Raw genomic sequence first — 26,157 nt, 5'->3', positions numbered from 1 at the left:
TTTAAGAGGAAGTGATGGTCATTCCACTTGCCTCTTGTTTCTTTAAACCTGCCAGTCACCCTCTTCTATTTTTTGTATAGCTACAGTAATGTATGCTCTTTTTAGTCTTCTTTAGTCTTTGGGGATAAGAATTATGTAAGTGCCCCATAGCAAATGTTCGTGCATCCTGGATTTTGTCCAGCCTAACAATATTCTCCGGTGGTTATGGCCACACTTCTTTTCACACACGCTGTCATACATTAATGCTTTTCAAAGAAAGTGATGTCTTAGGTAGTCTGAGTACACTGGAATAGGTGAGCTCTGAGTAATAACCAGAGGGGGGGGGGGAATAAGTGTTAAGGTTTCGCCTTGCACCCTCAATGACTGAGTAGATGGTTCTTCAAATGATTTTTGGATAGAGCACTCAGACCTGACCAACACTGGAGCTAAACTCTGTTTTGAAGAGGCACCGGGGTCAGCTTGTTCTAAGTAGGGGGGACTGTAGTAGCCCAGAGTTAACAGGGACCCTTCATAAGTATGAATGCACTTGTCTTGTGCCTATGTGTTGTCAGTGTCTTCTATGTTGCATTAATTTGATGTGCATTGCACCTCTGCAGCACTGAATGGGTTACTGTCTGGGTTATGTCTGGAAAATGTATCTTGTTGTGTGTCATGTGACAATGTTAAATGTATGTATTGCAGGTGAGTGCAAGTTAGTTGGTCAGTGGTGTCTTCCTGCAAGAAGTTAGGGAGTCAGTGAGTGGAGACTTCTGGTGATTAGGAGAAATTGTGCATTGTCCTACAAGGGACTCCAAGAGGCTGAGCGATGGCCTTGTGTGTGCCCTGGGCCCAATTCACCCAGACCTTTCTGCTGTTGACCTGGAGGACTGAGAGAATGAGAGGAGCCGCCATGCAGCGCTGAGTGCCCTTCTTTAAACGTGAGTCCTGCGCTACCCCCAGGGGAGGAGATGGTAGAGCCCCTTGACAAGGCCTTATCTACCCCGCTAGATATTTCCTTCCACCACTACTCTCCTCATCATAGGCCATGTTCACCTATATTGATACATTTGTGGTTTTCTTAGTCTCACTATTGGGGACAAGTGTCATGTGATGGGGTATAGCACCCAGCCTGGAGTACCACCATGGTCTATCTGTGTCATGGAGTGTGATAGTTTATGTTTTGAAAGTAGCCCCCCCCCCCCCAAAAAAACAAAACTCTATAAATTGTTGTAATCATACGGTGCCATGTACGCTGTCAAAAAAGCCCCTCCCCCAATATGTCGCTTTTTTCCCATTTCACTACTCTTAGAAATTTTAAAACGTTTTTCAGTCCATTATACGGTACATTAAGTAGCACCAAAGAAAAATTCAACTCGATCTGCAAAAAACTACGAGTCGTCAGACAGCGACAGCGATGGATAAATAAAAGTGTTATGATTTTTTGAAAGTGGGGAGGAGAAAACTAAAATGAAAAAAAAGGGGGTGGGCCATGTCATTAAGGGGTTAAAGGAACAAACTAATGCATTGTGTTATGCCTGATTGGCGGGGCAAGACTCATGGATTATGCTTCTGGTCCTCTTTGAACCCCTGCATCATGCCCCACCCCTAAATGTGCATCTCTGCATTATGCCCCGCCCCTAAACGTCCCTGCAGCAGACATAGCGCAGGTATCATTGTTCTCTCACTATCCCTTTAATAAGCTCCACATTGTAATTTCTACGTGCAAATTTCTCTTTTTCTTGTTGTTGCCCAAAGGAAACTCTTGATGTGTTCATAACTCCACGACGTGAAGATTCCTGCTGAGAGAGCCATGTGGCGGGGACGGCATTAGCGGTAGCAGCAACGCACAGGCCTCGGGTGTGAAGGAAGCGCAATTAACTGCAGACATTAATCACTTTGGCAAAGATTGAGGCGCCATTATGAAAAAAAGGGGAACCACAAGTCACGAGGAAAGAGCGATCGGCGTGCGGGAAACAGATTCAGAGGTAATTATGTGTTTTGGATTTCCGCCACAGGACGTCGCAGCTACAGCGCTTAATTATTCCTTATGCAAACTACAGCACAGAAAGTTCTAGGAAGCTCGAAGTTGACACTTACTTGTGTCAAAGTTGCAGGCAGGTGCAGCGCTTCATAACAAATGCACAGCTGTAGACGTCAATGGGTCACAAACTCACAAGTTGGTCAACTTCTTCCATTGTTTGTTGCAAAGTGAAGAAAAAAGTTGCATTGCTGGAATCGCGTGGAACTCAGGACAACAACTAGGACCTGATTACAGGGCGCACCGCGCATGTTCGTCTGTATCAATTTTCATGGATGAAGCCCGCAGCCCCTGATCCCCTCAGCCACCCCCATAATAACACTTCTGGAAAGTTGAATTGGCCAAGGGGGTTAATATTTTTGCAATGCACTGCATCTCCATAGACGTTACTGCGGCTCTCCGATGAGTAGCAGCTCTCCAGTGATCCTCTCTCCCCTCCTGTATCCTTCACAGCGCCCGTACTGAATAGGTTAAAATAAGGCATATAGGCTATGAATAAATATGCCAAGGAAACGCTGCACCATCTTTGGGGACCAGCGGCCATCCTTTCTGTAAACGAACGGAGTTCCGCATCCCATCTAATCTACACTAAAAAAAGTAGAATTGGCGAAGCGCGTGAAAACTTTAGGAGTCCCTAAATCCCTCCATATGAACAGCACATTGGCAGTGCGGATTTGGGATAGTTCTTCCTCTACTACGGCTGGCTTTAGGTTATGCCATCAGTGTGGTTGCACAGGGCGCCCGCCACTGGCATGTAGGGGGTCACTGTGCGGATGTAGGCTGGCGGTGATCGCCTCGTTAGGTCTGCTTAGCCTGATGAACTTCTTCCTCTGTACGGCAGAATCCTGTGCAGCTACATGAATAATCCTCCTCCTGCCTCTGTCTCCTCCCCTCTGATGTTCTGTCAGCCCATTGGTCCCCCTGCAACACAATTGCTTAGTTCTGCTCCTGTATTTATGTTATGCTACTATATTGCAGGCAGACTGCTCATCAGAGCAATATATGTCCTGATGCAGCATCCATGGTGTGAGCTTGGTCCTGCTGCTGTATTTATGTACTGAGGCTGGTTCTACTGCTGTATTTATGCGACGAGTTTGATTCTGGTACTGTATATATGTGATAAGTTTGGTTTAGACACTGTATTTTTATACCGAGCTTGGTTCTGGTGCTGTACTTATGTATTGAGTTTGATTCTCGTGCTGCATTCAGGTTATGAGCTTGGTTCTGTTACTGTATTTATATGCTAAGCTTGGTTCTGGTACCATATTTATATACTGAACTTGGTTCTGGTACCATATTTATATACTGATCTTGTTTCTGGTATCGTATTTATATACTGAACTTGGTTCTGGTACCATATTTATATACTGAACTTGGTTCTGGTACCATATTTATATACTGATCTTGGTTCTGGTACCGTATTTATATACTGAACTTGATTCTGGTACTGTATTCATGTACTGAGCTGTTCTGCTGTGCATATGCTGCTACTTTTGCTGCTTTCTACACAAGCAGAATACAGACCGCTCATCAGTCCTATATATACTGTTTTTTATGATGGTGGGGCACCAATCCAAATTCCACACGCTGCAATCAAGCCTAAGGCTGACACTGTTCTTTAGCACTGCCGTACTGTCATGTCTTTGGAGGTCTGGAAACTGGAGAGACCCAACCTGAATCTGAGCACCACTCAGTGCCGCCTCTCAGTGCAGACGGCCGGGAATGTGAAGGGCATTTACCTCAATAAAAATAGCATGAAAAATATTTTTTTTTTTTTAAAAAAAGCAAAATAATGCAAAAGTAAGAGCTGCCATATCCACGGGGCTCCTGAGGGCTCGCTGTCATCTTGGTCATAAAAATAAAGTTAATTAAGGTTTAATTACACATGGGGGATGATATATCTGCTGCACAGAGACTTCCTGGTTACCTGCCAATTAGACGAAGAGTATAGAGATGACAGGCCTGTGACTGTGGGGTCACCTCTGGAGGTTTCTGCGCTGCGACCCACACATTAATGAATTATTAGAACCCATTTATTAATTGCATTACATTAGTGGATGAAGTTCTGTGATGTTCCGTGTCATGTGGGGGGGGGGGGGGGGGGGCGATTCACTGACGGAAACGGATTTTAACCGTTTCAGTACTTTAAAAAGTCCTGCAGATTTCTAATAGACTTTTTTGTCACATCCTCGCTGCTTGAGACGTCTACCTGCCGTCAGTGAATGGGAACAATCTTGTTTATAATTAAGGCTGCGGTCACATGGGGCGGAAATCCCACGGAATGACTGCAGCGCGTCCGCAGGGAAATACCGCGAGATTTCCGTGGCAGAAATGCAGCTTCACAACCCGGTGTTGAAGCGGCTTTGCCACCTGTATTCCGCTGCGGCCATCCCTCCCAATAGAAAGGAGAGCCGTCACGGAAACGGCAATACAAGTAACATGCCGCAGCCTTGAATTTTGCGTGGCTTGGCCGCAGTGTGTGGCCGAGATTTTTGCAAATCTCATCCACTTTGCTGGTTAGTCTCGGGCATAAGATGCCACGCCGTGTGACCATCCTGACGATGTCCCGCCCGCATATCTTTGTTGCAGTGTGTTAGTGTGGGTTAGCGCTAGTGGGCAGGTAAGAGGTCCAGCCGAACCTGCGCCACCGAGTGACAGTCAGCGGAAAGAACTGAATTCTTGCTCCCACAGCAGTCCTCAAAGTTGCATGTAGAGGTATAATATGGTGGCGCTGATACGGGGGTCTGTGGCTGTACTGTTACTGGGGGTCTGTGGTTGTACTGTTACTGGGGGTCTCTTGTTGTACTGTTACTGGGGTCTGTTGTTGTACTGTTACTGGGGGTCTGTGGCTGTACTGTTACTGGGGGTCTGTGGCTGTACTGTTACTGGGGGTCTGTGGTTGTACTGTTACTGGGGGTCTGTGGCTGTACTGTTACTGGGGGTCTGTGGTTGTACAGTTACTGGGGGTCTGTGGCTGTACTATTACTGGGGGTCTGTGGTTGTACTGTTACTGGGGGTCTGTGGCTGTACTGTTACTGGGGGTCTGTGGCTGTACTGTTACTGGGGGTCTGTGGCTGCACTGTTACTGGGGTCTGTGGTTGTACTGTTACTGGGGGTCTGTGGCTGTACTGTTACTGGTGGTCTGTGGTTGTACTGTTACTGGGGGTCTGTGGCTGTACTGTTACTGGTGGTCTGTGGTTGTACTGTTACTGGTGGTCTGTGGTTGTACTGTTACTGGGGGTCTGTGGTTGTACTGTTACTGGGGGTCTGTGGCTGTACTATTACTGGGGGTCTGTGGTTGTACTGTTACTGGGGGTCTGTGGCTGTACTATTACTAGGGGTCTGTGGCTGCACTGTTACTGGGGTCTGTGGTTGTACTGTTACTAGGGGTCTGTGGCTGTACTGTTACTGGGGGTCTGTGGTTGTACTGTTACTGGGGGTCTGTGGCTGTACTGTTACTGGGGGTCTGTGGTTGTACTGTTACTGGGGTCTGTGGTTGTACTGTTACTGGGGTCTGTGGTTGTACTGTTACTGGGGTCTGTGGCTGCACTGTTACTGGGGTCTGTGGTTGTACTGTTACTGGGGTCTGTGGTTGTACTGTTACTGGGGTCTGTGTTGTACTGTTACTGGGGTCTGTGGCTGTACTGTTACTGGGGGTCTGTGGCTGCACTGTTACTGTGGTCTGTGGTTGTACTGTTACTGGGGGTCTGTGGTTGTACTGTTACTGGGGGTCTGTGGTTGTCCTGTTACTGGGGGTCTGTGGCTGTAATGTTACTGGGGTCTGTGGCTGTAATGTTACTGGGGGTCTGTGGCTGTACTGTTACTGGGGGTCTGTGGCTGTACTGTTACTGGGGTCTGTGGTTGTACTGTCACTGGGGTCTGTGGTTGTACTGTTACTGGGGGTCTGTGGCTGTAATGTTACTGGGGGTCTGTGGCTGTACTGTTACTGGGGGTCTGTGGCTGTACTGTTACAGGGAGTCTGTGGTTGAACTGTTACTGTGGTCTGTGGCTGTACTGTTACTGGGGTCTGTGGTTGTAGTGTTACTGGGGGTCTGTGGTTGTACTGTTACTGGGGTCTGTGGCTGTAGTGTTACTGGGGGTCTGTGGTTGTAGTGTTACTGGGGGTCTGTGGTTGTACTGTTACTGGGGTCTGTGGTTGTAGTGTTACTGGGGTCTGTGGTTGTAGTGTTACTGGGGTCTGTGGCTGTACTGTTACTGTGGTCTGTGGTTGTAGTGTTACTGGGGTCTGTGGTTGTAGTGTTACTGGGGTCTGTGGTTGTAGTGTTACTGGGGGTCTGTGGCTGTACTGTTACTGGGGGTCTGTGGTTGTCCTGTTACTGGGGTCTGTGGCTGTACAGTTACTGGGGTCTGTGGCTGTACTGTTACTGGGGGTCTGTGGCTGTAATGTTACTGGGGTCTGTGGCTGTACAGTTACTGTGGTCTGTGGCTGTACAGTTACTGTGGTCTGTGCTTGTACTGTTACTGGGGGTCTGTGGCTGTACTGTTACTGGGGGTCTGTGGTTGTACTGTTACTGGGGGTCTGTGGTTGTACTGTTACTGGGGGTCTGTGGCTGCACTGTTACTGTGGTCTGTGGTTGTACTGTTACTGGGGGTCTGTGGTTGTACTGTTACTGGGGGTCTGTGGTTGTCCTGTTACTGGGGGTCTGTGGCTATAATGTTACTGGGGTCTGTGGCTGTAATGTTACTGGGGGTCTGTGGCTGTACTGTTACTGGGGGTCTGTGGCTGTACTGTTACTGGGGTCTGTGGTTGTACTGTCACTGGGGGTCTGTGGTTGTCCTGTTACTGGGGTCTGTGGTTGTACTGTTACTGGGGGTCTGTGGCTGTAATGTTACTGGGGGTCTGTGGTTGTACTGTTACTGTGGTCTGTGGCTGTACTGTTACTGGGGTCTGTGGTTGTAGTGTTACTGGGGGTCTGTGGTTGTACTGTTACTGGGGTCTGTGGCTGTAGTGTTACTGGGGGTCTGTGGTTGTAGTGTTACTGGGAGTCTGTGGTTGTACTGTTACTGGGGTCTGTGGTTGTAGTGTTACTGGGGTCTGTGGTTGTAGTGTTACTGGGGTCTGTGGCTGTACTGTTACTGTGGTCTGTGGTTGTAGTGTTACTGGGGGTCTGTGGTTGTACTGTTACTGGGGGTCTGTGGTTGTAGTGTTACTGGGGGTCTGTGGTTGTACTGTTACTGGGGGTCTGTGGTTGTAGTGTTACTGGGGGTCTGTGGCTGTACTGTTACTGGGGGTCTGTGGTTGTCCTGTTACTGGGGGTCTGTGGCTGTAATGTTACTGGGGTCTGTGGCTGTACAGTTACTGGGGTCTGTGGCTGTACTGTTACTGGGGGTCTGTGGCTGTAATGTTACTGGGGTCTGTGGCTGTACAGTTACTGTGGTCTGTGGCTGTACAGTTACTGTGGTCTGTGCTTGTACTGTTACTGGGGGTCTGTGGCTGTACTGTTACTGGGGGTCTGTGGTTGTACTGTTACTGGGGTCTGTGGTTGCACTGTTACTGGGGTCTGTGGTTGCACTGTTACTGGGGTCTGTGGTTGTACTGTTACTGGGGTCTGTGGTTGCACTGTTACTGGGGTCTGTGGTTGTACTGTTACTGGGGGTCTGTGGTTGTACTGTTACTGGGGTCTGTGGTTGTACTGTTACTGGGGTCTGTGGCTGCACTGTTACTGGGGGTCTGTGGCTGTAATGTTACTGGGGTCTGTGGCTGTACAGTTACTGGGGTCTGTGGCTGTACTGTTACTGGGGGTCTGTGGCTGTACTGTTACTGGGGGTCTGTGGTTGTACTGTTACTGGGGTCTGTGGTTGCACTGTTACTGGGGTCTGTGGTTGTACTGTTACTGGGGTCTGTGGCTGTACTGTTACTGGGGGTCTGTGGCTGTACTGTTACTGGGGGTCTGTGGTTGTACTGTTACTGGGGTCTGTGGCTGTACTGTTACTGTGGTCTGTGGTTGTAGTGTTACTGGGGTCTGTGGTTGTACTGTTACTGGGGGTCTGTGGTTGTACTGTTACTGGGGTCTGTGGTTGCACTGTTACTGGGGTCTGTGGTTGCACTGTTACTGGGGTCTGTGGTTGTACTGTTACTGGGGTCTGTGGTTGCACTGTTACTGGGGTCTGTGGTTGTACTGTTACTGGGGTCTGTGGTTGTACTGTTACTGGGGTCTGTGGCTGCACTGTTACTGGGGGTCTGTGGCTGTAATGTTACTGGGGTCTGTGGCTGTATAGTTACTGGGGTCTGTGGCTGTACTGTTACTGGGGGTCTGTGGCTGTACTGTTACTGGGGGTCTGTGGCTGTACTATTACTGGGGGTCTGTGGTTGTACTGTTACTGGGGTCTGTGGTTGCACTGTTACTGGGGTCTGTGGTTGTACTGTTACTGGGGTCTGTGGCTGCACTGTTACTGGGGTCTGTGGCTGTACTGTTACTGGGGGTCTGTGGTTGTACTGTTACTGGGGGTCTGTGGCTGTACTGTTACTGGGGGTCTGTGGCTGTACTGTTACTGGGGGTCTGTGGCTGTACTGTTACTGGGGGTCTGTGGTTGTACTGTTACTGGGGACTGTGGCTGTACTGTTACTGGGGTCTGTGGTTGCACTGTTACTGGGGTCTGTGTTGTACTGTTACTGGGGTCTGTGGCTGTACTGTTACTGGGGGTCTGTGGCTGTACTGTTACTGGGGGTCTGTGGTTGTACTGTTACTGGGGGTCTGTGGCTGCACTGTTACTGTGGTCTGTGGTTGTACTGTTACTGGGGGTCTGTGGGCGTACTGTTACTGGGGGTCTGTGGCTGTACTGTTACTGTGGTCTGTGGTTGTAGTGTTACTGGGGTCTGTGGTTGTACTGTTACTGGGGGTCTGTGGTTGTACTGTTACTGGGGTCTGTGGTTGTAGTGTTACTGGGGTCTGTGGTTGTAGTGTTACTGGGGGTCTGTGGCTGTACTGTTACTGGGGGTCTGTGGCTGTAATGTTACTGGGGTCTGTGGCTGTACAGTTACTGTGGTCTGTGCTTGTACTGTTACTGGGGGTCTGTGGCTGTACTGTTACTGGGGGTCTGTGGTTGTACTGTTACTGGGGTCTGTGGCTGTACTGTTACTGTGGTCTGTGGTTGTACTGTTACTGGGGTCTGTGGCTGCACTGTTACTGGGGGTCTGTGGCTGTAATGTTACTGGGGTCTGTGGCTGTACTGTTACTGGGGTCTGTGGCTGTACAGTTACTGGGGTCTGTGGCTGTACTGTTACTGGGGGTCTGTGGTTGTACTGTTACTGGGGTCTGTGGTTGTACTGTTACTGGGGGTCTGTGGTTGCACTGTTACTGGGGTCTGTGGTTGTACTGTTACTGGGGTCTGTAGTTGTACTGTTACTGGGGTCTGTGGTTGTACTGTTACTGGAGTTCTTTGGTTGTACTGTTACTGGGGTCTGTGGCTGTACTGTTACTGGGGGTCTGTGGCTGTACTGTTACTGGGGTCTGTGCTTGTACTGTTACTGGGTTCTGTGGCTGTACTGTTACTGGGGGTCTGTGGCTGTACTGTTATTGGGGGGTCTGTGGTTGTACTGTTACTGGGGTCTGTGGCTGTACTGTTACTGTGGTCTGTGGTTGTACTGTTACTGGGGTCTGTGGCTGTACTGTTACTGTGGTCTGTGGTTGTACTGTTACTGGGGGTCTGTAGTTGTACTGTTACTGGGGGTCTGTGGTTGTACTGTTACTGGGGGTCTGTGGTTGTACTGTTACTGTGGTCTGTGGCTGTACTGTTACTGGGGGTCTGTGGATGCACTGTAATTGGTGGGCTGTGGTTGTACTGTTACTGGGGGTCTGTGGTTGTACTGTTACTGGGGTCTGTGGCTGTACTGTTACTGTGGTCTGTGGTTGTACTGTTACTGGGGGTCTGTGGTTGTACTGTTACTGGGGTCTGTGGCTGTACTGTTACTGGGGTCTGTGGCTGTACTGTTACTGGGGGTCTGTGGCTGTACTGTTACTGGGGTCTGTGGCTGTACTGTTACTGGGGGTCTGTGGCTGTACTGTTACTCGGGGTCTGTGGTTGTACTGTTACTGGGGGTCTGTGGCTGTACTGTTACTGGGGGTCTGTGGCTGTACTGTTACTGGGGTCTGTGGTTGCCCTGTTACTGGGGGTCTGTGGGTGCACTGTAATTGGTGGTCTGTGGTTGTACTGTTAGTGGGGGTCTGTGGCTGCACTGTTACTGGGGTCTGTGGTTGTACTGTTACTGGGGTCTGTGGCTGTACTGTTACTGGGGGTCTGTGGCTGTAGTGTTACTGGGGTCTGTGGTTGCCCTGTTACTGGTGGTCTGTGGTTGTACTGTTACTGGGGGTCTGTGGCTGCACTGTTACTGGGGGTCTGTGGCTGTACTGTTACTGGGGGTCTGTGGGTGCACTGTAATTGGTGGTCTGTGGTTGTACTGTTACTGGGGGTCTGTGGCTGCACTGTTACTGGGGGTCTGTGGTTGTACTGTTACTGGGGGTCTGTGGCTGTACTGTTACTGGGGGTCTGTGGCTGTACTGTTACTGGGGGTCTGTGGCTGTACTGTTACTGGGGGTCTGTGGCTGTACTGTTACTGGGGGTCTGTGGTTGCCCTGTTACTGGAGGTCTGTGGCTGTACTGTTACTGGGGGTCTGTGGGTGCACTGTAATTGGTGGTCTGTGGTTGTACTGTTACTGGGGGTCTGTGGCTGCACTGTTACTGTGGTCTGTGGTTGTACTGTTACTGGGGGTCTGTGGTTGTCCTGTTACTGGGGGTCTGTGGCTGTAATGTTACTGGGGTCTGTGGTTGTACTGTTACTGGGGGTCTGTGGCTGTAATGTTACTGGGGGTCTGTGGCTGTAATGTTACTGGGGGTCTGTGGCTGTACAGTTACTGGGGTCTGTGGCTGTAATGTTACTGGGGGTCTGTGGCTGTACTGTTACTGGGGGTCTGTGGCTGTACTGTTACTGGGGGTCTGTGGTTGTACTGTTACTGGGGGTCTGTGGTTGTCCTGTTACTGGGGTCTGTGGTTGTACTGTTACTGGGGGTCTGTGGCTGTACTGTTACTGGGGGTCTGTTGCTGTACTGTTACTGGGGGTCTGTGGCTGTACTGTTACTGGGGGTCTGTGGCTGTACTGTTACTGGGGGTCTGTGGTTGTACTGTTACTGGGGGTCTGTGGCTGTACTGTTACTGGGGGTCTGTGGCTGTACTGTTACTGGGGGTCTGTGGCTGTACTGTTACTGGGGGTCTGTGGTTGCCCTGTTACTGGGGGTCTGTGGCTGTACTGTTACTGGGGGTCTGTGGGTGCACTGTAATTGGTGGTCTCTGGTTGTACTGTTACTGGGGGTCTGTGGCTGCACTGTTACTGGGGGTCTGTGGTTGTACTGTTACTGGGGGTCTGTGGTTGTACTGTTACTGGGGGTCTGTGGCTGTACTGTTACTGGGGGTCTGTGGCTGTACTGTTACTGGGGGTCTGTGACTGTACTGTTACTGGGGGTCTGTGGCTGTACTGTTACTGGGGGTCTGTGGTTGCCCTGTTACTGGGGTCTGTGGTTGTACTGTTACTGGGGGTCTGTGACTGTACTGTTACTGGGGGTCTGTGACTGTACTGTTACTGGGGGTCTGTGGCTGTACTGTTACTGGGGGTCTGTGGTTGTACTGTTACTGGGGGTCTGTGGCTGTACTGTTACTGGGGTCTGTGGCTGTACTGTTACTGGGGGTCTGTGGCTGTACTGTTACTGGGGGGTCTGTGTTTGTACTGTTACTGGGGGGTCTGTGGTTGGTACTGTTACTGGGGGTCTGAAGGTGATGCAGTAGGTAAAATATAGAGTAACATGAGTCGCGGAAAGGAAAGTGCTAGTATGATGATGTGACGACCTCTGGAGAAGTAAATGACGTGTAAGACACGTGTTGCCTGCTGTAAGTTGGGACGCTGCCCCCGGGGGTATTTGTGATCGAAGCCTTCGGCCCCAATGATGATGACTTATGTCGCTGTTACTCTACAATTAATTAGATTTAAAATGACGCTGATAAAATAAGAGGACCTGCATGTGCCTTACTGCTGCCAGGAGGAACTACAGAGGAACAGAACGAGATGTGTATGCTCGCGACGGACGCCAAGTGAGGAGAAGTATTATCGCTTTAAGTGAGAGAATTGCACTTCCAGTTTGTTATGGAACGTGTAAAGGATGAGAACGGCCCTGCGGAGCGCAATAATGTTCAGTGTCCAACCGTTCAGTAAAGTTTATAGAGGACGACCGTTCTGCCTCCGTCTGCCATCGGTGCTCCATCCTGAATGTGCGTCGCACCACCGCCCGCGACCGGTTACATTGGCACCCACACTCTTGGCCTATAGGAAGACATTGTATGAATCCCACTAGAGGGCGCCGTACGTGATCCCAGGGAGCTCCATAGGAGCGACTTACACTATAGAGAGAACGGAGCAGTGCAGTGGGGGGAGCATCAGAGCGCCGTCCTCCATAGTGAAGAATGGAGCGCTGCCACCTATGGCATCACACACCAGTATACAGGCGGACATTTCCTGCGCCGGGCATAGTAAGAATCCCCTGCCATGCGGTGCGCTGGACTGCTGCTGTCGCACGCCTCTTCGTGTATTATGCGCATCCCCAACCAGACGTATATATCTCGCATAAATTATACTTAAACCTGTTGGTGCACAGTGACCACGCCCCCTCCTGACAACCCCACCCATTTTCCATATAAGTGCCCCTGCAAGAGGAAGGAAAGTTAGAACATTTTTTGCACAAAAACTTGTGACTTTAATAGTTAATGTCTCCGCTGCGGTTTTTGCACTGCGCTTGTGCGACGTGAGAACGCACCCTTAGGCGGCTTCACACAAGCACGTGCAATTTTGCGTACTGAGCGAGGCTTTGTTGTGCGTGTATTGGTGCATCCTAACACTTTTTTCGGCTCGCAGGGCATGTTCTTTTGCGCACAACAAACACGCTGATTGCAATGGCTGCTTAGTTCCAGATATGTTCTGTTTCTAGTGGAATTGCGCAGTGTTTTGCGCCTCTCCTTCCGTATTGCGTGCGCAAAATACGGCAATGTGAACAAAGTCATTGAAATTCGTGCGGCCGAGTCTCTGCATATTGCGCGCACAAATTTTGCATGTGCATATACGCCGCGTGAAGCCGGCCTCACGTACCGTCTTGTGATTCCAGAAGGTGAGGATCAAACGTTCTTTAAGATACCGGATCTCGGCGTATCAGAAGGAATGTCTGGCCCGGACGCCGCTGCTATTCGCATTTTACACCCTATGGTTTGGCGGTACAATAAAGCCGATTGGTGGTCGGGCTGACAGTTCTGGGTTTGGCGCGGTTCTCGTTCTCAGCTTGCCGTCTGATGCAGCGACGGTGTAATCCGTCCTTTCCATCACTGCAGTTACAATTCCTCCGTCTGACCGCGCTGGTTGGCAAAACATCTCATTTACTGGAAGGGAAAATCCCGGTCATAAATAGTCAGACATCGCTGTGAATCATGGAGTACAAGTTGTCCTCCGCGGCTGGAAGGAATCGGACATCCGCTGGGAAGCCCCCCCACACTTAACGCATTGGTGGAGTCATGATGTACGTAGGCACCTCTTAAAGGCAATGTTCATCTGTCAGGGGCTGTGTGAAAGTAGAAGGCTATCTCAGGAGAGAGAATAACTGATTAGTGGGGGTCCGACCGCTGGGATCCCCACTGATCTTGTAAACGGGCGTTCTGGGGGTCCCCATGAAAATGGGACAGTGGTTGCACCCACGTGCTGCCACTCCATTCATAAGTACCAAAGACTGCCGAGTTCAAGCGCTCAACTATCTCCCATTGAAATGAATGCCAGGCCACCAATTCCCCACTCGGAGAGCTATGGGACCCCATTCTTAGGATTGGTGCATGTCCCAGGCGTCGTGTCCCCATCAATCACAACGTTATTCCCTAGGCCGTGGATAGAGGATAACTTTCTATTTTGGCACAACCCTTTTTAACCCCTTCCTGCCCCAGAATGCACATGTACATCTGCAGCGACCCAAACTTAGGAGGTATTTAGCAGCAGTGCAGAAATAAGATGGTAGTCACGGTGGCTCTGCTGCTCCTCCTGGTAGAGTGGGGAAAATGCCGGTCAAACTACAGCCAATGGTAAAAATAATAATAAAGCTAATAAAAACAAAATAGAAATAGGTAGTTGTTACAACCTTCTACCCGCGGAGTCGGATAGGGTAAGATGTTAGTTTGTCGTGACACCAGCCTCTATACAGGGAGGGAGCTGTTCCAGGCAAAAATAATAAATATAAACATTGGAGAAATGAACAATAATGGGGGTAGCAGTCCTTGCACTCCTGTAGTGTTGTGTGATAACTCAGTGCAGTTGTTGTAGGTGGTGGGAAGCACTCCAGGGGGCAGACTTAAGATGGTGAAAACCATTCCACACTTTATTAGGAGAAGACTCTTCGTCCCATTTGCACAGTTACAAGGACCACATCATGGTGACCCGGGGCGGATCACAGACACCACTATCGATTTAGTCAGTGAAAGGGGACTAGAAAGGGTTAACTGTTGACTTGCTCCTGTCTCTTCCTCCTTTTCCGCTTCTGTTCTCTCTCTTTTCCTCTTTTCTCAGTTAGTTAACTCTCTCGTTCTCTCCCCTTGCTATTAACTCTCTCCTCTGTTGAGTCTCTCTCTTTCTCTAGCATAAACTTGGTTTCGTACTCACACGTAGTTGTTGCTTCTCACTGCACTGGCTATGGTAGATGTTTGCCTGTTCCTCCCTGGTCTCTATCTCAGTTTCCTCTGGACTAGACTCTCTCCAGGCCTGGACTAGACTGGCTAACCCCGCCCACTCTCTACCTTTTATATTCTCCCTGTCAACCAATTCTGAGCTATGGGAAAACTAACTAGCCAATCCTGATACTAGCTAGGGGTGACTGACAAGGACTAGAGCAGGTTAGGGTGCATTCTGCATAGTCATGTAGTGTTAGATGGTGGCAACACCAGACATTAACCCATTATTAACTCTTTAAAGTCTCCAGGCTCCTTTCCACTGCCTGCCCCACCACCTGCGCTAGCGACCCTCTCCCCTCTCACCTCCTCCGGTCCCTTTCCCCAGCTCTCATTACTCACCTCACTACAATCTGCAACCTCTCCCTGACCTCTGGCACTTTTCCCTCCTCATTCAAACACTACATTATATCCCCTCTGCTTAAAAAACCAACCCTGGACCCAACTGATGCTGCCAACTACCGACCCGTCTCAAACCTCCCCTTCATCTCCAAATTACTGGAACGCCTGGTCTACTCCCGCCTTACTCGCTTTCTCTCTGATAACTCGCTCCTCGACCCCCTCCAGTCTGGTTTCCGCTCTCTACACTCGACTGAAACTGCCCTTACAAAAGTAACAAATGACCTGATGACTGCAAAGTCGAGAGGTGATTACTCCCTACTAATCCTCCTTGACCTGTCTGCTGCATTTGACACTGTCGACCATAATCTCCTTCTCACTATGCTCCGCTCTATTGGTCTAAAGGACTCTGCTCTCTACTGGTTCTCCTCCTACCTCTCTGACCGCTCTTTCAGTGTCTCCTTTGCTGGTTCTATCTCTGCTCCACTTCCTCTCACTGTTGGGGTCCCCCAGGGCTCGGTCCTTGGTCCCCTTCTCTTCTCTATCTATACTGCCCCAGTTGGACAAACCATCCACAGATTTGGCCTCCAATACCATCTCTACGCTGATGACACCCAACTATACACCTCTTCCCGTGAGCTCTCTGAACCATTGCTCCAAAATATCACCGACTGTGTGCCCGCTGTCTCTAACACTATGTCCTCCCTTTTTCTCAAACTAAACCTCTCTAAAACTGACCTCCTTGTCTTTCCACCTTCTAACCGACCTCCCCTCAATATCTCCATTCCAGTGTCTGGCACCATCATAACCCCCCGACGGCATGCCCGATGCCTTGGGGTCACACTGGACTCTGACCTCTCCTTTGTCCCCCATATCCAATCTCTGGCTCAAACATGCCACATGCACCTCAGAAATATTGCTAGAATACATCCGTTCCTAACCACGGACACGCTAAAGACACTCATAGTCGCCCTCATCCACTCCCGGCTTGACTACTGCAACTCGCTACTCATCGGCCTCCCCCACACTAGACTCGCTCCGCGGCAGCTAGACTCATTTTTCTATCCAGTCGTTATTCAGACGCCTCTGCATTATGCCAGTCGCTGCATTGGCTGCCCATCCACTGCAGAACTAAATTTAAACTCCTCTACCTCCCTCACAAAGCTCTGCATGGCGCTGCGCCACCATACATCGCCTCCCTCCTGTCAGTACACCACCATACATCGCCTCCCTCCTGTCCGTACACCACCATACATTACCTCCCTCCTGTCTGTACACCACCCAGCGCGCTCACTCCGATCGGCTAACACACTCAGACTAAACACCCCTGTAATACGAACCTCACATGCTCACCTCCAGGACTTCACCAGAGCAGCACCCATCCTCTGGAACGCTCTACCACAAGGCATCCGGACAATTCCCGATGCACGAAATTTCAGATGTGCCTTAAAAACGCACCTCTTCAGGGAAGCATACCAAATCTCCTGACCTAGTCCCTCGCCCCTCCCTATGGTGCTCCACCCTGTTTGCCTTCTGATAAATGATCTGTACATGACATTTCCTATTGCCTGTGTTCCCCAACCCCTGCACCTCCTGTACCCCCCCAACCCATTTGTGTCTAACCCAATGTATCTCACATTGTAATTGTTGTATTGTTTTGCCTTTATCCATGCCTGAAAGCGCTGCGGAATAAGTTGGCGCCATACAAATAAAGATTATTATTATTATTAAAGTAAAAAATACATAGTTTTACACATTTTCACACCCACATATATACACATTATTACACATTTACTTGAGGTAGTAATACTACTACTGTGGGATACTATCAACTCTGGGGTATTACACATCCTACGGATGGCGCAGGCTCAGAAGCTGTGGTTGACAGCCGGTCTCTGCAACTGCGATCCCTGCTGTCAACACCTTACATGCTGCAGTCAATGTTGATCACGGCACGTAAAGTGTTCACTTTACAAGGGGAGGTTGTTCGATCTGTGACGTCATTGGCCTTCCACCATGTAATTGCAGAAGGCTGATGGCTTTGTTTGCCATGGCCTGTGATCGCGATGATTAGCGATAATGCATTGCAGTACTGAAGTACTGCAATGTATTATCAGAGCGACCATAGGATCACAACAATAATTAAAAATGGTTATTAAGGAGTATGGGGACCAAAATTTTTCTTTTGTCTTTCGGGACAACCGGAATAAGGAAGAAAGGGGTCCGCCAAATTACACTGCCCCAGCTGGGAAGACAGGACGTGATTTTAGCTCGCTGGCTTTACTATCGTGGGGTACATGGGAGGCCTACCCAAGATTGATGGCACCTACTGCAGCAAAGGAAGAGTGTGCCGAGAAGGATCAAGAGGTTTGTGGTTCAATGAGTCCTGGTCCATCTGTATGTTCCTCTATCGGGATTTGGTCATGGAAAAGTAATCCAACCCCCACAGGTTTCTCCACTGAATCGGAGCCAGAGGAACCCACTCACCTGATAGGACCTCCCATTTTGAGGACTATTAAAAAAAAAGAAGAGAAAAGCTGGACATTTAGACAATTATGTTGGACTTCTGGTGTAAGGTGTAATTAAGACTTTTGAGATTTTTGGTTATGTGGGACTCTAATGTTTATTCGGCATGGAATGTTCATACTGTTTCAGATACGTTTTCACTGTAAATTTCCTAAATAACTTGCATAATATTTATTATTCTGCAGGAAATAATGTGTTGAGTGCTTTAATAATGATTTATGATAATAGTTGGTGTGAAAAATATTTAGTAACACTAAAAAGCAAATGTCCAGGAGTGGAGATGGTGGTACGTTATAGTGTGTACTGGAGCTAATGGTTTATGTGGTCAAATGTGTATGTGGGGAAGGGTGAGCTATGCATCAAAGAAGAACACCTTGCTTAAGTGGGTATCAGTTCGGATTTAAGTGTCTGCTTGTGTCTCCTTTAGAGTTTCGTATCTCAGGAGCACATCCCCATTTCTGTCCACAAGTTTAGTAGGTTCAGGCTCAACTGGGAGCAATAGTAATGGTCCTGCTATCCAGTACGAGCAGGAGGGAGTCAAGGTCATTCCACTTTCACCCATATTCTGCCTAACCCGACACCCTTTTCTATCCAAGTGTCAGCAACAGTGTGTTTTCTCTACTTTAGGCTTTGGGGAGAAGAATTATGTAAGGACCCCATAGCATATGCTGATGCATCCCAAGTTCTGCTCGGCTCAGCAGTAAATTCAGAAAAAAAGGTACTGGCCAGTCCTCATTTTGATGCACGCTGACGTTTAACTGAAGACTGACACTGGAGGTGAGATCCTGGAAAGTTATGCTGGGGTGGGTTTTATGCTGTGTCTTAACCAAAGAGGGAGAGTGTTGTAGTTTTAGTATGGTCTCGCCGGTCTGGGTTAGTGATTTTTAAGGTCTTCAGCTGTCTCTTTATTGAAATTAGTAGATGCTTTCTTTGCTGGGAGGTTAAGAGTCAAATAATGGGTTAGCACACTGAGAAATCCCCTCCCTGGACTTCTTTTCTCTGTTTCGGGGGAAGCCAGGGTCAGCTTTCTTTAAGTAGGGGAGAAACTGTAGTGGCCCATTGTTAGGATACCTCTCTCTGTGACATTTGCCTACCTCATGTGGATTGTCTTTGTGCCACTGTATGTGTATTCGTGTCTGTTTGTGTACTGCATTGGTGTTACCTATCTTAATAGTGTGTTCTGTCTCCCTAACCTGCTGGGTGTGTGATGTGTTTGGTTGGTTAGGAACATTGAGGGCGGAGTTTGAAGTGTGGAGGAGAGTGCGGAGATGTAGTCGGTGGAGGAGGACGTGTGAGCAGGAGGCTGAAGCTCTGATGCTTCTGCCTGAACAGTGCCTCAGGCCTATCTCATACACTATGGGATACATCCCCTCCGGGGACTGGAGCTCGGAGTTCGCATCCTGCTCTCAGGAGTCGGCAGTGGTGATCGCACCACTGCTCCACATAACTACCGCAGCCCCGAGAACGAATGGGGTGTGGGCAACCAAACTGTCGAGTATTGCTGGAACAGAAAAAGTAAGGCCTTGACAAGGAATGAAAGGACATTTTGTGTGTTCTACGTGTTAGGAGTGCACCCCCCCAGAGTCCGTCCATCAGATAACTGCGACTGAGGGTGTTCATGTGTCGGGTGAGAGGAGTGAGTTCTAGATGCAAATGTGTGGGAGAATCTGGAGAAAAGGAACAATATGCCTGAATTGTTATGCCTAAGATTTTAGTTTTTTCCCCCTTTCAAAAAGTTGTAACTCTTATTTTATAGAATGGTACAGTTGGAAGGGTCCTCCGGGGTCAACTGGTCCTCCGGGGTCATCAGGACCTCCAGGGTCATCGGGTCCAACCGCCTTGCTCAGTGCAGGATCACTAAATCATCCTAGACAGATGTCTGTCCGGCCTCTGGAGACTTCCATTGAAGGAGAACTCCCCACCTCCCGTGGCAACCTGTTCCACTCATTGATTCCCCCTCACTGTCTAATATCTAATCTGTGTCTCCTCCCTATCAGTTTCATCCCATTGCTTCTAGTCTTTCCTTGTGCAGATGAGAATAGGGCTGATCCCTCTGCACTGTGACAGCCCTTCAGATATTTGTAGACCGCTATTAAAGGGGTTGTCCCGCGAAAGCAAGTGGGGGTATACACTTCTGTATGGCCATATTAATGCACTTTGTAATGTACATTGTGCATTAATTATGAGCCATACAGAAGTTATTGACTTACCTGCTCCGTTGCTGGCGTCCTCGTCTCCATGGTGCCGTCTAATTTTCAGCGTCTAATCTCCCGATTAGACGCGCTTGCGCAGTCCGGTCTTCTCTGTGTTGAATGGGGCGCTCGTGCTAGAGAGCTGCTCCTCGTAGCTCCGCCCCGTCACGTGTGCCGATTCCAGCCAATCAGGACGCTGGAATCGGCAATGGAACGCACAGAAGACCTGCGGTCCACCGAGGGTGAAGATCCCGGCGACAATCTTCACAAGGTAAGTAAGAAGTCACCGGAGCGCGGGGATTCGGGTAAGTACTACCTGTTTTTTTTTTTTACCTCTGCATCGGGTTTGTCTCGCGCCGAACGGGGGGGCTATTGAAAAAAAAACAAAAACGTTTCGGCGCGGGACAACCCCTTTAAGTCTCCTCTCAGCCTTCTTTTCTGCAAGCTAAACATTCCCAGCTCCTTTACCCGTTCCTCATAGGACATGATTTGCAGACCGCTCACCATCTTGGTAACTCTTCTCTGAACTTGCTCCAGTTTGTCGATGTTTAAAGTGGGGTGCCCAGAACTGGACACAGTATTCCAGATGAAGTCTGACTAAGGCTGGGCTCAAACAGCTGTAATTCGCTGTGTGCCGCCCGCAGGAGACATGCGCGTGGCATGCAGGAAGTACACAATGTCATTGCATATTTGCCACCAATTGCTATGCATTATCTTGGCATGTATGCGCGCATAATAACCCCAAGATAGCACATGCAGTGATTCTTTTTGCACGCATATTTTGCGCAATTCATGTGAGTAGCAATATGGCCGCCTGTGGCAGATTGATACAGTTTATTACACTGTAACAATAGAATAGAGCGGGATAATTACCTCACGTGATATAGACAGTACCTCTGCACGGTGATCTTGGCCTTTTCTTTTCACGGTCACTTTCAAACTCTCTTTCTCTTACTTCTCTTGCTCTCTCTCCTCCACAGTTCCTAGTATATGTACCCTCAGGAACCGCTCCTCTTCTTCCATCACTCCACCACATGAGGGTTGAAGGTACCCCCATGTGGCTCTCTGCTGAAGACTCTGTAATGGAACTCTCACTCTAGACTCACTGTGATGGACGGACTAGACTAGCTACCACACCCAAATCACTCATATTTATAATCTCTCACATACCACGTGACAGGACAGGAATTGATACATTTGCAGACATCTCCCAGTCTCATGCAAACATTAACCTCTCTTTTGCTGCAGCCGTGCAATACACATAATATGAGATAAGACACTTTGCACAGTGCAGCTACACAAAAGACATGACATGCATGACTTTTATGGAGGGGCCAGGAATATACATTCTGGGCCACTACACTGTTATTGTAAAAAATGTGTTAGGGAGGTAAACGCCACCAGTTGTTACAATGTGGAAACCATACTAATGACCACAGAGACCCCCAAGTCTTTACAGTGGGCTGATATAAACTCTATGCAGAGTTTTTCTTTAAGAAAATGTTACTAAAAATGCTCAGCTCCAACAACAGGGTATTCTGGGTAATAAGTGATACTCCAGGTGTAGCCCCCAATGTACAGGCCACTATTAGAATCGCTGATGTCATTAGAATAGTTGTAATTGCAGCGGCCGGCTCCTGCTCGTCAGAAAATTAAACATTTCCCTCCGTTCCGCAGTCAGCGCTGGACTGAAAGGCGAACTTCATTTCTAAAATTGGAAATATTATTTCCAAAGTGAAGGCCGTGCCAGAAGTTTTTGAACCCACAACTACTGTAGCCCCCTATTCATCTGTGCAATAAGGAAAACAGATGTCCACGGAGCGCAGAGGCCTGAGATCGAAGGGCAAATTGCAAACTTCCTCCTTTCCCAGAAGCTCTTTCTCCTCCGAGAACCCCCAGATCTCCAGTCGCTGCTTCTCTTTGCAAGTTATTACGATTCTCTTGACATTTCAACAAAATTATTTTTTTGGCTCATCGGACCGTCCTGTATTCCAAGTCCTGGTAGCTTTCATCGCTTAACTTTTTACTGCCTGAACACCTTTTCTGAAACCTGACATCTCAACGAGAAAATGATTAGTTTCGGCCCAGTGGGCATTTGTGGTGGTGATTAATAACAATGGCCAAAGATGCTGGGTCCACCTCACCATTCAGATGGGGAATTGGTGGTGATATATGCTGTTTAGTGGGTCCATATGTATCTGGCTTTGGTAACCCATAACTAGACGAGCCCAACTGGATGAAATCAAGTAATAAGAATGTCCCATGAGGTGAAATCTTTGGTAAGTCCACCTAACGTTCAGAAGGCTAGATTGGTGGTGCATAGAATATGATGGGTTTACTTGTATTCAGCTTCAGAACCTTTGGGTAAAATTCAGCAATGTCTGAGGTGTAGTTAGTCAGGTTTTTGGAGCATTTATGGTAGTAAAGAATTGGAATGGCCAATGAGGTAGGATCTTTGGTAAGTCCACCCAACGTTTAAAAGGCTACATTGGTGGTGCATATTGTATGATGGGTCTACATGTATTCATCTTCGGCAACCCATGGCTAAAAATCAGCAATATCTGAGGTCTAGTTGGTTGGGTTCTTAGGGCATTTATGGTGGTGAGTCATCGCAATTGCCAATGAGGTGTGCTCTCTGGTTGGGTCCACCTAACGTTCAAAAGGCTAGATTGGTGGTGATATATACTTTGCAGTGGGTCTGCTTGTATTCACATTTACCAACCCATGGGTAGCACTCAGCAATATTTGGTGTCTACTTGGTTAAGTTGTTGGGACATTTAAGGTGGCAAATAACAGTAATGTCCAATGAAGTGGGCTCTCTGGTTGGGTTCACCTAACATTCAATAGGGTAGATTGGTGATGATATATACTGTTTGGTGGCTCTACTTCTATTTAGCTTCGGCAACCCATCGGTAGGACTCAGCAATATCTGAGGTGCAGTTGGTTAGGTTCTTGAGGCATTTATGATGGCAAGTCACAGGAATGGCCAATTAGGTGGACTCTTTGGTTAGTTCACCTAATGTTTAAAAGGACAGATTGGTGGTGATACATACTGTGTGGTAGGTTTACCTGCATTCAGCTTCAACAACCCATGGGTAGGACTCAACAATATTTGGGGTGTAGTTGGTTGGGTTCTTGGGGCATTTATGTTGGCAAATATTTGGAATGGCTGATAAGGTGGGCCCTTTGGTTGGTCGACCTAACATTCAAAATGGTAGATTGGTCGTAGTACATGTTTTTGGTGGGTCTACCTGTATTCGGCTTCAGCAACCAATGGGTGGGCCTCAGCAATACCTGGGCAGTAGTTGGTCAGGTTATTGAATAGCGAGTAACAGGAAAGGCTTTGTAGATGGGTTCACTTGACCACCAGATGAAGGTGGTACTGCTCGAAAATGCTGAGTTCAACCCACTGGCTGTCCAGGCTGATTGCAGAGGAACCCACCCTGTAGCATGTGTCACCCTTCCTTTTAAAGGTAAGGTGGAACTTTCCCCAGAGCCCACCTATTTGGCTGCATCTGTTACTTAACACCATAAACATCTACAAGAGTATGCAGCCTGGGCTAGCCATGCATAGGACTCACATCAAATGCCCAGAGGGTTGACGTCATGGCCCAGTTGACCTATGTCTTGAGGACTTACTCTTAATGAGTAAGCACATGGGCTTAGAAAAACCCCAGCTCATAAAATAGTTTTGGAATACCCTAAAATGCCCTAATAGGGCCTGTTGAAAGGAAGGTGCTGGAACACCGACTGGATGATGGGATCCACTTGTGTTACTTGGAAGATTGACAATCATGAATTAGATGGTGACCCCAATAAACAAGAGCCAACTCATTTCTCTATCACTATATCACTTTACAAGTACAAAGGGAAGGGAGACTTGTTGACTGAGAGTGAATAATACAGATGATTACCCCCCCCCCCCCCACCCCCCCCACCCCCACCCCCGGGCCGCACACACAAAACAAATGGAGTAAGGATTAGTGCTCAAATAAAACCCTTAACCTCTGGCATAAGACAACAACATACAGGAGCCGAAGGAGCAAAGGGGCTCATTACTGTGCAGAGCAGATGGATGAGGCACAAATTTCATTGGCATTAGAAATTTTTCTGCCCACGGAGCTCCTCATAATGTCCTTAGGTCAATGTAATACCCAGAATACCACTACTGATATGAAGAAAAGCGTTAGACGAGGAAACATTTTCTTGTCCATAGGGGGCAGTATTATAGTAGTTATATTCTTGTACATAGGGGGCAGTATTATAGTAGTTATATTCTTGTACATAGGAGGCAGTATTATAGTAGTTATATTCTTGTACATAGGAGCAGTATTATAGTAGTTATATTCTTGTACATAGGGGGCAGTATTATAGCAGTTATATTCCTGTACATAGGAGCAGTATTATAGTAGTTATATTCTTGTACATAGGGGGCAGTATTATAGTAGTTATATTCTTGTACATCGGAGGCAGTATTATAGTAGTTATATTCTTGTACATAGGAGGCAGTATTATAGTAGTTATATTCTTGTACATAGGGGGCAGTATTATAGTAGTTATATTCTTGTACATAGGGGCAGTATTATAGTAGTTATATTCTTGTATATAGGAGCAGTATTATAGTAGTTATATTCTTGTACATAGGGGGCAGTATTATAGTAGTTATATTCTTGTACATAGGGAGCAGTATTATAGTAGTTATATTCTTGTACATAGGAGGCAGTATTATAGTAGTTATATTCTTGTACATAGGGGGCAGTATTATAGTAGTTATATTCTTGTACATAGGGGGCAGTATTATAGTAGTTATATTCTTGTACATAGGAGGCAGTATTATAGTAGTTATATTCTTGTACATAGGGGGCAGTATTATAGTAGTTATATTCTTGTACACAGGGGGCAGTATTATAGTAGTTATATTCTTGTACATAGGAGGCAGTATTATAGTAGTTATATTCTTGTACATAGGGGGCAGTATTATAGTAGTTATATTCTTGTACATAGGGGGCAGTATTATAGTAGTTATATTATTGTACATAGGGGGCAGTATTATAGTAGTTATATTCTTGTACATAGGAGCAGTATTATAGTAGTTATATTCTTGTACATAGGGGCAGTATTATAGTAGTTATATTCTTGTACATAGGGGGCAGTATTATAGTAGTTATATTCTTATACATAGGGGGCAGTATTATAGTAGTTATATTCTCGTACATAGGAGGCAGTATTATAGTAGTTATATTCTTGTACATAGGGGGCAGTATTATAGTAGTTATATTCTTGTACATAGGGAGCAGTATTATAGTAGTTATATTCTCGTACATAGGAGGCAGTATTATAGTAGTTATATTCTTGTACATAGGAGGCAGTATTATAGTAGTTATATTCTAGTACATAGGAGGCAGTATTATAGTATTTATATTCTTGTACATAGGGGGCAGTATTATAGTAGTTATATTATTGTACATAGGGGGCAGTATTATAGTAGTTATATTCTTGTACATAGGGGGCAGTATTATAGTAGTTATATTCTTGTACATAGGAGCAGTATTATAGTAGTTATATTCTTGTACATAGGGGCAGTATTATAGTAGTTATATTCTTGTACATAGGGGGCAATATTATAGTAGTTATATTCTTGTACATAGGAGCAGTATTATAGTAGTTATATTCTTGTATATAGGGGGTAGTATTATAGTAGTTATATTCTTGTACATAGGAGCAGTATTATAGTAGTTATATTCTTGTACATAGGGGCAGTATTATAGTAGTTATATTCTTGTACATAGGGGGCAATATTATAGTAGTTATATTCTTGTACATAGGAGCAGTATTATAGTAGTTATATTCTTGTACATAGGAGGCAGTATTATAGTAGTTATATTCTTGTACATAGGGGGCAGTATTATAGTAGTTATATTCTTGTACATAGGAGCAGTATTATAGTAGTTATATTCTTGTACATAGGGGGTAGTATTATAGTAGTTATATTCTTGTACATAGGGGGCAGTATTATAGTAGTTATATTCTTGTACATAGGGGGCAGTATTATAGTAGTTATATTCCTATACATAGGGAGCAGTATTTTAATAATCATAATATTATATGTGGTACAAGTGCTTAGCTGATTTTTTGGCATGATAACATCCTATGAGAACCCAGGGCTCACATTTAATATACTGCGCAGTCTCTCCCGTCAGGCAGATAAGCCTTTGTTATTTATCTTCACTGTACAGAAACAGAGAATTCAGATTAACTGTAGATTTCAGTACGTCTTGTGGGTGCAGCCCCCTCGTCTGATGATGGTGGGGGGCAGGTTCTGAT

General features: G+C 47.3%; 1 protein-coding gene across 1 annotated transcript in view; it reads right to left on the bottom strand.

The window, feature by feature from the left end:
• Positions 1–2,554: 2,554 nt before the first annotated feature.
• LOC136579935 (LIM domain transcription factor LMO4-A) overlaps positions 2,555–26,157 on the bottom strand; it is a 218,696-nt gene continuing 195,093 nt past the window's right edge. The window contains exon 6 of the transcript XR_010786936.1: positions 2,555–2,566. The gene's annotated coding sequence lies outside the window, so the exon portion shown is untranslated. The remainder of the gene's footprint in view (positions 2,567–26,157) is intronic.

The sequence above is a fragment of the Eleutherodactylus coqui genome, chromosome 10, assembly GCF_035609145.1.
Source record: "Eleutherodactylus coqui strain aEleCoq1 chromosome 10, aEleCoq1.hap1, whole genome shotgun sequence".
In the NCBI taxonomy this organism is placed as follows: domain Eukaryota; kingdom Metazoa; phylum Chordata; class Amphibia; order Anura; family Eleutherodactylidae; genus Eleutherodactylus; species Eleutherodactylus coqui.
The sequence above is the reverse complement of the archived record's forward strand: the minus strand, read 5'-3'. Positions and strand labels throughout refer to the sequence as shown.